At 37.0% G+C, this 12212-nt stretch overlaps 1 pseudogene; it reads left to right on the forward strand.

The window, feature by feature from the left end:
* The first annotated feature begins 11516 nt into the window (after positions 1 to 11516).
* On the forward strand, positions 11517 to 11635 carry LOC118612177 (annotated as a pseudogene).
* Positions 11636 to 12212: the final 577 nt, after the last annotated feature.

Below are 12212 nucleotides of genomic sequence, written 5' to 3' on the forward strand. Positions count from 1 at the left end.
ATACGAACAGTATGCAATTGGATTACAGAGGTAGATTATTTAATACTGAGAATCAAAGGTTTCCTAGGAGGTTCTATATAAGCTACATGTTGAAGAATATGTAATAGGAACAGAAAACACAAAGACGCAAAATAACATGATTCCTTGGAAAGTGAAAGGGTTTATAAAGTGTGCTAGATCACATTAAGCTAATTTAATTAAAAGATAATGCTTAGACAATAAACTTTCCAGGGTTCTAGATGAAATTTAACTCATCCCCACTTCACTTTTTGATTATAAAAGTAACTTTTTAAAAACAGTACAATGAAGGATTTCTAATAAAAGATGGTAGAATGACTTCAAATGTATCTCTTGTATTTTCTAGAAAAACCACTATAATGAAAGTAAAGAAATAAAAAGACCATAAATCCAAATAAATGAAGAGTATAAGAGTGAGAATGTATGTAAATGTATTAGAGATTTAAATATGCTTCTGGAGGATGAAAAGTAGAGAGAAAAATGATAGGTGAAGTGGCTGGGTGAAACACAGCCTAGAGGGGATTGCTAACGAGAAGATAACCAACTCGACTCCTCCCTCCCCTCTAAAAACAAAAACAAACACACAAACAAAAAATTCTGAAGATACTGGATACTTAACATGATAAAAGAAAAAAAGAATTTCACACTTTATAAGATTTCACTGGGGGCCTTTTCCCACTAGTGACCTTTTTTTCTGTTCCAAGATGCTTCGTTGCATTTAATCATCATGTCTCCTTATCTAGAAGTTTTGCAGTTGTTCCTTGTTTTTCATGACCTTGAAACTTTTGAGGCCAGGAATTTCATAAAATTTCTCTCAATTTGAGTTTGTCTGATTTTTCTCATGATCAGTGTGGGTTATGCATCATACAAATGCCAAGCATTTTAAACATTGATTTATGAACATCATCCCAAGCCTTAGTAACCATATTAATGCACCTGAAGGCTGAACTTTTCCAGGAAGTCTTTGATTCTGAGGCCTTTGGGAACTGCAGCAAGCGAGCACCGAGGACAAATTATTTTTTAGGTGTTTTTTGCTTGTTCTTTATGGAGGTTAAAATCTCGCGCTGACATCACAAGAAGTTCAGGATAGGCATGTGCAACACTTCTCCAAGGGCAGTAAAACCTCACTGTGCTCCCTAACTAGTTTGTTCGCCCTGAAATCCAGCTACTGCAGTGAAATCCTTATCAACCATCACAGAATATTTCTCTGGCTACCCATGCTTCATTGGCTTAGTAAAGCCCAGGCAAGTTACATAGACCTTTCAAACATCTTAGATATAGCTCTTTCAAATCACTGCCAATTTTAGCTAAAGTGGGCACGCCAACACACCCAAACCTGAGGATTCTCACTCATTAGCATTGTCAATTTGCTTAAGAATAAGGTTTTTATCAGATATAATTTTATCAAATTTGTCAATATAATTTTCCAATGCTTCCTGATCATTAGAAGTTTTTTTCTACTCGATTTTCAGATTATTTTACACAATAATGCTTTTTCGATTTCTACAGCCAGACTAATGAATGTTCACATACACCTTCAGGATTCTGTTTTTCATGCCGTGTTATAGGTTCATTACTTGTTGAATTCACTCAACCAAAACATGGTTAAGATCTTAAAATTTTGTCCTATGCAATGTTCTCTTATTTTTATTGATTCATGTTCATCATCATTATAAAACTTGCACAGCTTCTGTTTAAGTCGTATATAGTAAGGATTCAACTCCATAATTTTCATTAAAAGGCCTCACAGACATCAGGATCAAGCTTCCATAATACCTTCACTTTCTATGCTATTGTTAATGAGATGCTGCTTCTTCTTTTTTTTTTTTCTGTCTTCTTACTGTTACCAGAGGTTACCTTTGACTCTATTTGACGTTTTCATGGTTACAAAAGAACAACACAACAAAGCAACAGAACACCAGCACTCAGCTGATATTTTGGGAGGAAATGGGACAGCTAGGTTTTGCTGCAAAATAAGCTTTGTGTCAAATTTGTGGAATAACTTGGTTTTAAGAGCTGTTTAGACTTCAGAACTGAAAATAAGAATGTGGACCTCTTTTTTTGGAAATAATTCTTTATAATGAAAAAAGTATCAGTTCTCTGATACATTCACTAAGAAATACTTCCTGAGCACCTAGGACAGTGACTCTCTCTCTCTCTCTCTCTCTCTCTCTCTCTCTCTCTCTCTCTCTCTAAATCAGATAACCCTTTAGCCTAGAAGGTATGTATATATAACTGCCAAATGGTTCCTAGTTGGCATGGATAACCAGCTTAACCACACTGAAATGATGTCATTTATAGGAACAATAAAGATGTTGATTTCTTTACCAATTCAGTTTATACATAAAATTTATTAGCCTAATGTATATTGTTGTTTAAATATATATACTGGAAATAGCACAGATTCCTTTTATTAGTTTTACCAGAATTCCAAAGGCCTTAGATTGCAAAATGTCACATGTGTCCCAGGCTCTGTGTACAAAAATAAATATACAGTTCTTAAAAGTACATAAGTGAGCAACATGTGAATCCACACCTACAAAGATGAGCCATAAGTGCCAATGGTTCAGGACTCACTATTTAGAATGAGAGTTATGTAAGGTACACAGATCATGTACTCATAAGGCAAAAAGCAAGTAGAAGTAAAAGTGGGACTTCAGAGGAAAGAGTGATTAAGCGTCCACCTGGAAAGAATTAGGGAAGAAACAGGATGACCTCACAATAAGTGATGCTATACTAGACTCTGTAGGATGAGTGGAGTTTTAGTGGGTGGATAGAAGAGTTGCTAGGGACTTCTCCCTGATATCTGTGTTCTCCCTCTTTGTCAGTAACAGATCTCCTAATTTAGCTGAAATAGGACAAAATTTCCCTTTCTCCCTTGCAGCAAGGAGAGGCCACTGACTAAATTCTAGTCAGTAGGATATAAGTAGAAATGGTGCATACAATTTGGGCAGTGACGATAAGTGTGGTGAGTTTAAAGGTCATTCAGTAAGAGAAGTAGCAAGATGGTAGAGAAAAGAGAAGAAATGAAGCATACAGTTTCTTAGAGCCTGATAAAATGCTTTACCCTCTGTTGTTTCTCAGTAGCAATTCAACTCTGAATCTGAAGTGGTTCCAGCATAACAAATAACACAGAGGCAAGCCAGGCCCTTGTCCCATGGGATCAGTATCTCCTAACAGCAAGAAACTACTTTAATAGAGCTATTGTCCACTAGTCTGAGTAGGAAAGGCCAGTGCCCTGCCTTTAACACTTCATAAATGACCCTTTTTATATCCCAGCTGTCATCCTGTCAGACACTTAAGTTTATTTAGTACGTACATTTAAAAAAATTACTACAGAGTCTGCTCAATTTTACCCATTATAAAACAAAGACAGCCACAAAGAATAAACTTATAAGATAAATCACTGAACAGTGTCATATCAATTTATAAGTTCCTATAATAAAAAGTAACCCACTATAATAACCTAAAGATTGCTGTCCTCTGATTTCTGCCTGCGCCAGAGTATCTTCCTGTGAGAGCTGCAGAGACATTTACCAACACCTTTGCTCTAGCCTTACAACCCTGGGGTAGTTTAACACACTGGAATTTCAAGTACACAGGCATTGCTATGGTATACAACTAGAATCACATTTCCCAGTTTTCAGACTAATATATTTCCCCCCATATAACGATTGAAAAACAGACATGAAAGTAAGTTCTGCCAAAATGACAGTAAAATACATAAAGCCTTAGATCTGAAATGAATTATTTTTGTGTAATGACCATATGGTTCAATTATCAATAAATGTACTGGCAATGGTACCCCCCAATACACTGATTTTAAAATAGAAAATACAATCAGAAAGATTCTGTAAAAAGAAATTTAGTGTGTCAGCACTATAGAGATTTTAGAAAACATCAAAAAATGTATAAATTCTATTTTAAAACAGGGCAAAAATTTTAGTTGAAACAAAAATAATATCATCTCATTTTTTGTCAAGCCCTCCCCTCAATGTTATGACCTCATGTGTTAATGTTTTACCAATCCAATTTTATGACAAGGTATAGAAGAAATAATTCTTAGGTTTATTCACTTTGCATTAGAAATATAAAATGCATCAGTCTTCTCATCATGTTTGCTTCTTAAGTGCAAGAATACTAACAGAAGCCTTGTTATGCTAATAGTCCCTCAGGTATTTTGGCAGACCTCTGGGGCTGAAAATTGATTTTTCCCAGCACATGTTGCCAAGTGCCCATTCTGTCAGATGTTTTTGGATCAGTAAAAAGTTGTTCCTTAGTTCCAAGAATTTCTAACCTGCTCTGGATTTCTAGATAGATACATGTAATTTTTTTTCCAGAAAAATACTGCCTGACTTGTAAAACTCAGGAACTTCTAAGTGCACCAACCTAACTCGTTTGACTGCCTTTCTGGTCAGTGCCACTAATGTAGTCCAGATGGTCAGGAGACTATGCCAGGTGCTCTTTGTGTCCTCTAGGATCAGGCTTGAGTTTCAGAGGGAACGGCGACAGAGTAGGTCCCAGAAGGGTGGCCCAGAAATAAGTTGTCCAGGTAAGCCACCATATCAAATTCTGTTATTGTTATTTTAGAGGCTTTATTTATCACAGATAAAGCCTGGTCAGCTCTTTAATTATGAATTTATTTTTACCTTTACAAACTTCTCTACTTTTAGCCTATGAGAGAGCTGTATAAAATATCACTGCATTGATTTCTATGTTGCTATGACATAACTGTTTCTTTGATAAGAATAATTTTATACCTATAATTCAGCATTAAGAACATGGAAGCGCATAAACCATGGAAGCACATAGACAAGAACATATTCTTTTTGTATTCCAAGTTTGCTCAAACTGAAAACTGTCATCCTTCACTTCCCTCCTTCTCTCCCTGTCCCCACACCCATCACATACATTAATTAGTTCTGTCTTCATAGGATCTCCAACTTCCTTCTCTCCAACCCATACCAATTGATAAAATTCATTTCCCTTTTTATTCCTTACATTTGGATATTACATTAATTTACTTAAGTGTTAAATTGTTTAAAAACTTTAGGCCAGAAACTACTGAAACAACTTTGGGACACATTCTCTTTGGCCAAATCATTCAACAGCAAAAAATCTTAACAAAAATTTTAAATTCTACTCATCAAATAGAGTAAGTAAATCCCTCACTTCTTTTAAGACTATCCTAGTATACACGTTTCCATCTTACAGAACTTGAAAATAAAATAATCACACCACTAGATGCGCCAGTGTAATTATTTGAATAGAAGCTTATTTAAATGGCTATTTCTTCCCTTCTTAATTGAATGTACCCATAATTACTGATTGTGATTCATTCTCTAGTAGGAAGTCAAATACTTTGGGATCTCATTTTGTGTGATTCCCATGATTTGCTCTGTCATTTTCAGAGAGACCAGGAATTTATAGCCTTGAATCTACCCACCTACTTTTGGCTATACTTAGTCCATCCCAGAGAAAGAGGATCCTATAAGCCCTCCAGAGAGTGATGTCCCTCTTTCCAGCCCACACTGGGAACCCCTAGTGGCACTCAACAGTAATATTCTGTCTCCCATAGGCCAGCATTCTGCTTCTGTAGCCATCCTGAATTCCGGGTGCTTTATATCCTATAAATTCACTATCTACAATCAATATTATAAACCAATCAAGAGTTAGCAACAAAGCCTAAAACAAAGCAGTGAACATTTAAGAAATCCATACTTGAAACAATATATTAGAACCAAAAATTTCTAAACAAAATAAGTTGATTCAGGAAGGATCCATGTGCACGTCATATTATTTTACATAAAATTTTCCATAGCCTTGTTCACTTTGGCAGGTCACATTTTGTGTTAAAATATTGTTTTTAGAAGGTGTGGTCTTCAAATAAAACCTCAAAAAGCTAGAAAGGGCTGCTGTTGATAATAGTTTGATATTTAGTGATGTATATGTATATGTATATGTATATGTATATGTATATGTATATGTATATGTATGTACATATGTATATAGACAAAACTACATATATGGTAACAACACTGTAAAAAGAACCATCTGGCTAGAACTCAGGGTATGGTTTTGATCACCGAGTATAAGTGCCTAACCAGGTGCTCCTTGTCAGGAGATAGTGCTATGTAGCAAAACTAAGGTCTGAGATTCAAAGTCAGGACACAAATATTGTGTCTAGTTGTGTGACTGAGTCTGGGGCAAGTCTCAACTGCTCTGATGGCTGTCAAGCATTGAAGGTAGGTATGGTAATGCAACATTAGCCCATCTCCCAGGGTCATCTTAATGAGAGAAAGAGAATAAACTGCCATGTATTAACAGGCACCCATGTTAGGTGAGTGGGTTAAATCCCCTGGCAGAAGCACCTGGAAGTTGTTAGACGTGCACATTCTCCGGCCCCATTCCATTGTTACTGAATTAGAAACTTTGGAGGTGGGGTGCAGCAATCTGTGTTTTAGCAAGCCCAGGTATTTCTAATGCACATTAAAGTTTAAGAACCATTGGGTTAGAGCTTCGCTGCTCAAAGAGTGGCCTGCAAACTAGCAGCATGGGCATCACCTGGCAGCTTGCTAGAAATGCAAATCCCCCCTACTCCCTGCCCAGGATATGCATTCTTAATAAGGTCTCTCAGGTGATTTGTTTGCACATTAATGTTCGATAGCACTAGATTAGGGATCTTGAAGTGAGTAGAGAAGGGGCATAGACCAGCGGGACTTGAGCTTGCCTCATGGCCCCAATCCCACGATTGTGTGTACTTTCTCCAGTTCCAGAGTAGAAACAAAGTCCTGCGTGCATGGGATTAGTAGAGCAAGTATGTCAGAAAAATAAAAGACTCAGAATTGAGCATGTGATCATGAGAATGGCCGAAACGGTGCAGAATGGGGTCTGGGCTGGATAGAAAGGAGGGTGGCCATGAAGAAGGAGGGTGACAGCCTGAATATTTCTAATAACTTGAAGCAGGTAAAATGGGTGAAAAGGCTACATGGCAGTCATGTTCTGACATTGCTACACAGGAGCTATGAAACTGTTGACAGGTCTAGAGAAAATTGTCTAATAGAACTTTCTGGATGCTGGAAATGTTCTATATCCACACTATCCAATACAACAGCACCTATCACATGTGGCTACTGAACACTTGAAATATGACCAGTATGACTGATGAATTGAATTTTAAATTTTATTTAATTAAAATTAAATTAAAATAGCCACATATATGTGACTATAGTACCATATTAGACAGTTACGGTCTTATGGGATATCCTACATTGTAAATTCAGGTAGAAGTTTTATTTGAAATAGGGATTCATCTGCAAAGGAAGAATATGTTAGTATTTTAAAGCTAAAATTAACTCAAGGACACAACTCAAGTCATATTCTCAACAGCATATAATCCATGATCTAATGGAACATCACTGAGGCAGCACTACTGAAGGAAAAAAAGGAGATCAAGATAGGAGGGGATGGAAAACACAGGAAGCCAGCACACTTTTCATGAGAACCAAGAAGGAATTATGATCAATGGCTAATGCCTCTATTTCCAGAAAAACAATATGAACCGGTAGCTGTCAAGATCCAGGACCTATGGCTCCCTGCACCCAGCCAACTTGGGCCTGAGTTGAGAGAAAAGGAGAAGAGTGACTGGGTTCTGTATCAAGGAATTCCTAACACTCCGTCTGCTGACTTACCCCTTCTGACACCCTGCCCAGTACACCAGGGGTTCTCAATGTTTAAAAATCACATGGGGAACTTGTTGAAGAATCTAGATTCCCAGGCCATCCTCTGAGATTCTGATTCAGTAGGTCTGGACTAGAACTGAGGAACTGAAAAAAATTTTATTTGGCATTATTTAAGTGTATTAAATACAAAAATATATATACAGTGATAAGTGTCCCTTTTTCTAATCCTAGATCCTACACCCCAATTCTCTCTAGAGGAAATTTCATGTCTATTCTTTAGGAAGTATTAAATCCATAAGTGTGTGTATCTGTCTCTTAAAAACATGAAATATTCATTTGTATATGAGAATGTATGAAATGTATCTGGAGTCTAAAGAATAAGTATAATGTGACACTCAGGTAGCCAAGTCCTAGGCTAAGAGATAGGACAGGGCCAGGACTCTAGGAGCACTGCTTTGGACTGTGCCATGTCTGATCACACCCTCTTCTCCCCTACCTGGTAGCTACCATCCTAACTTGGGTAATAATCCCTTGCTTTTTACATTGCTATAGCTATGTATGCTCTCCCAAAAAGCTATCAAGCAGCTCAGACTACTTTTGGATATTATATAGTTGAAATCATGTTGCAAATAGTCTGTGACTTTCTTTTTTCTCATATTTTAAGAAATATCAATATTGATGTGTATGGCTACAGGTTGTTCATTTTCATTGTTATATGGCAGTCTACTGTATAAATGTACCACAATTTATCTAGTTTACCATTGGTACACATTTGGGTCATTTCAAGCTTCTGGTTATTGAAAAAAAAATGCTGTGATTAAAGTTCTCATACGTGTGTCCTAGTGCACAGAAGCCCACGTTTCTGCATGGTGTACACCTGGAATGGAATTGCAAGGTCAGGGGTGTGCATATCAACAGTAGAACATCTGTGCTTAGTATTGTCAATCTTTAATTTTTGCCAGTCATGTGAATATAGAATGGTATTTTATTATCGTTTTGATTTGCATTCTTGTGATTAGTAATGAGGTTTAGCATTTTTTCAAATATTAATTGGCCACTTGATTTTCCTCCATTGTGAGTTGTATGTCCAAGGCTTTCCCCCATTTTTCTATTAGATTTTGGAATTTTTTTTTTTTTTACTACTGTCAGATTTCTCTATATATTCTTGATACTAGTCCTTTGTTGATTATGTGTTGTGACTATCTACTCTGTGCCTTGTGTCTTTATTCATTTGAGCCTTTCTTATTTTGAAATAATTTTAGACTTAATAGAAAAGTTGCGAAGGTAATACCCTTCATCTGGATTCCCCTCTGGTTAACAACTTTCATAACCACATTACAATTACCACAATCAGGGCATAAACATTAATGTCATGTTACTAAGATTACAGACCATTTGAATTTCACTTACTATCCTTTTCCTATTCTAGGATCCAAACCATGACTTCATGTTGCATTTAGTTTTTGGATCTACTTAATTATCTGACAATCTGTGGTAATCCCTCATTTTTTCCTTATTTTTCATGACCTTAACATTTATGAGTACTGGCCGGGTGTTTTGTAGAACGTCCCTCAGTTTGGGCTCATCTTTTTTCTCATGAGTCGAATTTAGGCATCTTGATAAGACTGCCACAGTCTTATCAAGACTGTGTATTAAAGGGTACATGATGTCAGCATCTTATTACTGGTAATGTTAACCTCGATGACTGGGTCAATATGATGGTATCTGCTGAGTCTCTCCACTATAGATTGCTGTTTTTACTTTTGTAATTGATAAATAAATTGGGGAAGATGCTTTGGGACTCTGATGCTATATTTCTCTTCAAATCTGTGCCCCAAATTTGTGACAATTATTACCATGGTGATTGCTTAAAGGTGATTTTGTACTTCCCTTGCTCCACTTGTTAATTAGAATTCTTCTGTAAAGAAGAGTTCACTCTTCTCTTCTATTCATTAATATCAATATAGAGTTAGGGGTATTAATTTCATTCTATGAGTAATAATTCAATAATATTTTTATTTTTGTCATTTAACTATTCCAGTTTTTCACCATTAGAGCTAAATCATTGGCTGTGTCTTTTTGACATGCCCCCATCCTTTTCAACTACTGGTTTATTTTCTGGCTCCACAAGACGTTCCAGTATCATCTTATATATTCACTTCACAGCCCTGGAATGAACCACTTCTTCATGGAGCTCTGGTTCTTCTTGCTGGAGAAATAGTATTTAGCAAAAAAGATCTAAGTGCTAGGGGTTATCATTGCTACTCTCATGGGTCCTCTCAGTGAAGTGTGTGTGTGTGTGTGTGTGTGTGTGTGTGTGTGTACTAATGCACGCATACACATCTATATTTATTTCTACATCTATCTGAACATATTAAAATTATATTCACCTTGGTGCCCCCATTCCATTTTAACACTATACAACTCATTCTAGTTTTTCCCACTTCCTTAGTTGTAACTTCTCTGACAGTGTAATTAGTTTTGGATGCTCACAAGAAGTTAGCACATGTTCAGTGGCTTAGAACAACTCTATTTGATTATTTGTCAGTTTCTGTATGCACAGAACAGCTGGGTTCTCTGCTGCTTGATGGACTAGGATCTACTGCCAAGCTCCCTCAGGTTGTGGGCAGATTCATTTCCTTGTGGCTGTGAAGTTACTGTAGTTTGCTTTTCAAAACCTGGCTGTGGAAAGAATCTACTGCTTTATGTCTAGACTGGCTCTAGACTCTTTCAAAGGCTTGCCTGACTGGTCAGTCCCATCCAGGAGAATTTCTCTTTTGATATTAAAGTAACTGATTAAGGACTTTAATTACATATGCAAAATCCTCACCTTGGCCTTATAAAAGTAACCTAATCAAGGAGTGACATCCTATCACCTTTGCCATATTCTGTTTGTTAGAAGCAGTCATAGCGGCAGCCTTGACTGACAGGAGAGAATCTGTGACTCACTCACCAAGTCACTTTAGGATGTGTTGGCTATACACTGTGAGAAACCTGCCTCTTGTTATCACACATTGTTCACACCTCATGTACCCATAAAATGACAGAATTGCTAACTTATACAGCTGTGATGCAGATTTACTAATTTATGTATTTGCACCCAGCTCTTTTTGCCCTAGTCAGCCAACACACTGAGTTCTGGTTACTTAGGTTAGTTCTTTTCTTCCTCTTTCCTTTCAGTGTGCTTATGTGCTCATTTGCAAGTTATGTTCAACTGTTATTATTTCCCATATTTGGTCTTTCCTTCCCATCCCACTCTGGTTTTTTTTTTTTTATTTTATTTTGGGGGTGTTGGAAGCTTTACTAGGGTTCTAAAAATCAAAGCTATATAAAAAGGGGTGCTCAGAGAAATGTTGCTCCCTCCTCATCCCCAAGAGCCTGTTCCAGTTCCTCTCTCCTTTCCAATTCTTTTTACCCATCCTCTGTAGGTAAACAATCTATAGTTTGATTTATTCTTACTGTATTTTGCACAAATGAGCAGATAAATGTGTTTTCTTATATTCCCTTTTTATATTAAGGGCAGCTTACTATAGATACTCTTGGCCCTTTGCTTCTTTTTCACTTAAGGTTCTCAAAAACTTCTCCCAATCAATTCATAGATTTCATAAAGCTTGTCCTTTTTTTTTTTTTTTTTGATGTGCATAGACCTCCATTGTGTGGATGTGCCATAATATTTTCAATCATTCTCCATTTCAACTGATTTGGTTTTTAGAAGTCCACCTAGAAAACGAATACTTCAGTTAAATACAGAAATTTTAAGTACTCAGGTTGTTTCCAGTATTTTACATTTACAGATATTGCTGCAATGAATAACCTGTCTACGGCCATGCCACCCTGAACCCGCCCAATCTCGTATGATCTCGGAAGCTAAGCAGGGTTAGGACTGGTTAGTACTTGGATGGGAGACCACTGAGGAATACCAGGTGCTATAGGCTTAAATAATAATAATAAAATAATAAACAAGTAAGTAAATAAATACATACATAAAAAGAACCTTCTGGTCAGTACAAATTCAAACAAAGGAGCTAGATAATCTTAGGCCACGTGTCAAACTGTGAAGCTGTGCCATGCCCATCCCCACAGACCACCTTCACTTATGGCTCGCCTGCTTTTAGACTCCATTCAGCCATTGCCCTTGCGATGTGATCAAGCTGCTAGCTTCCTCGGCCATTCCAGTCACCTTGTAAGTCTGGTAAATATGCTTCTCAGAGCAATCATTCACTTACCATTCCATTTCAAACTGTCTCTTCCAAAGTCAACTTTCATGACCTTATTTTCATCTTTAGGGTGATCCTCCTCACCCCTGCCAATTTGTTATCTCAGCTGAGAGTCCCAGAGATGATAAAATCTGTCTTGAAATGGTTATATATTTCTAGCATGCTCATCTTCCCCAAGGATTCATTAACATGGGAGTTATTCTTTGAGCTTCCTATTCAAGCATTCTGAATGTTTACTGGCCTATTTAAATCAGAGCTCCACAACAGGGGGCATTAAAGAGCACTGGGGAGGCCA

The sequence above is a fragment of the Rousettus aegyptiacus genome, unplaced genomic scaffold (genome assembly GCF_014176215.1).
Source record: "Rousettus aegyptiacus isolate mRouAeg1 unplaced genomic scaffold, mRouAeg1.p scaffold_m13_p_15, whole genome shotgun sequence".
NCBI classification, from domain to species: Eukaryota; Metazoa; Chordata; class Mammalia; order Chiroptera; family Pteropodidae; genus Rousettus; species Rousettus aegyptiacus.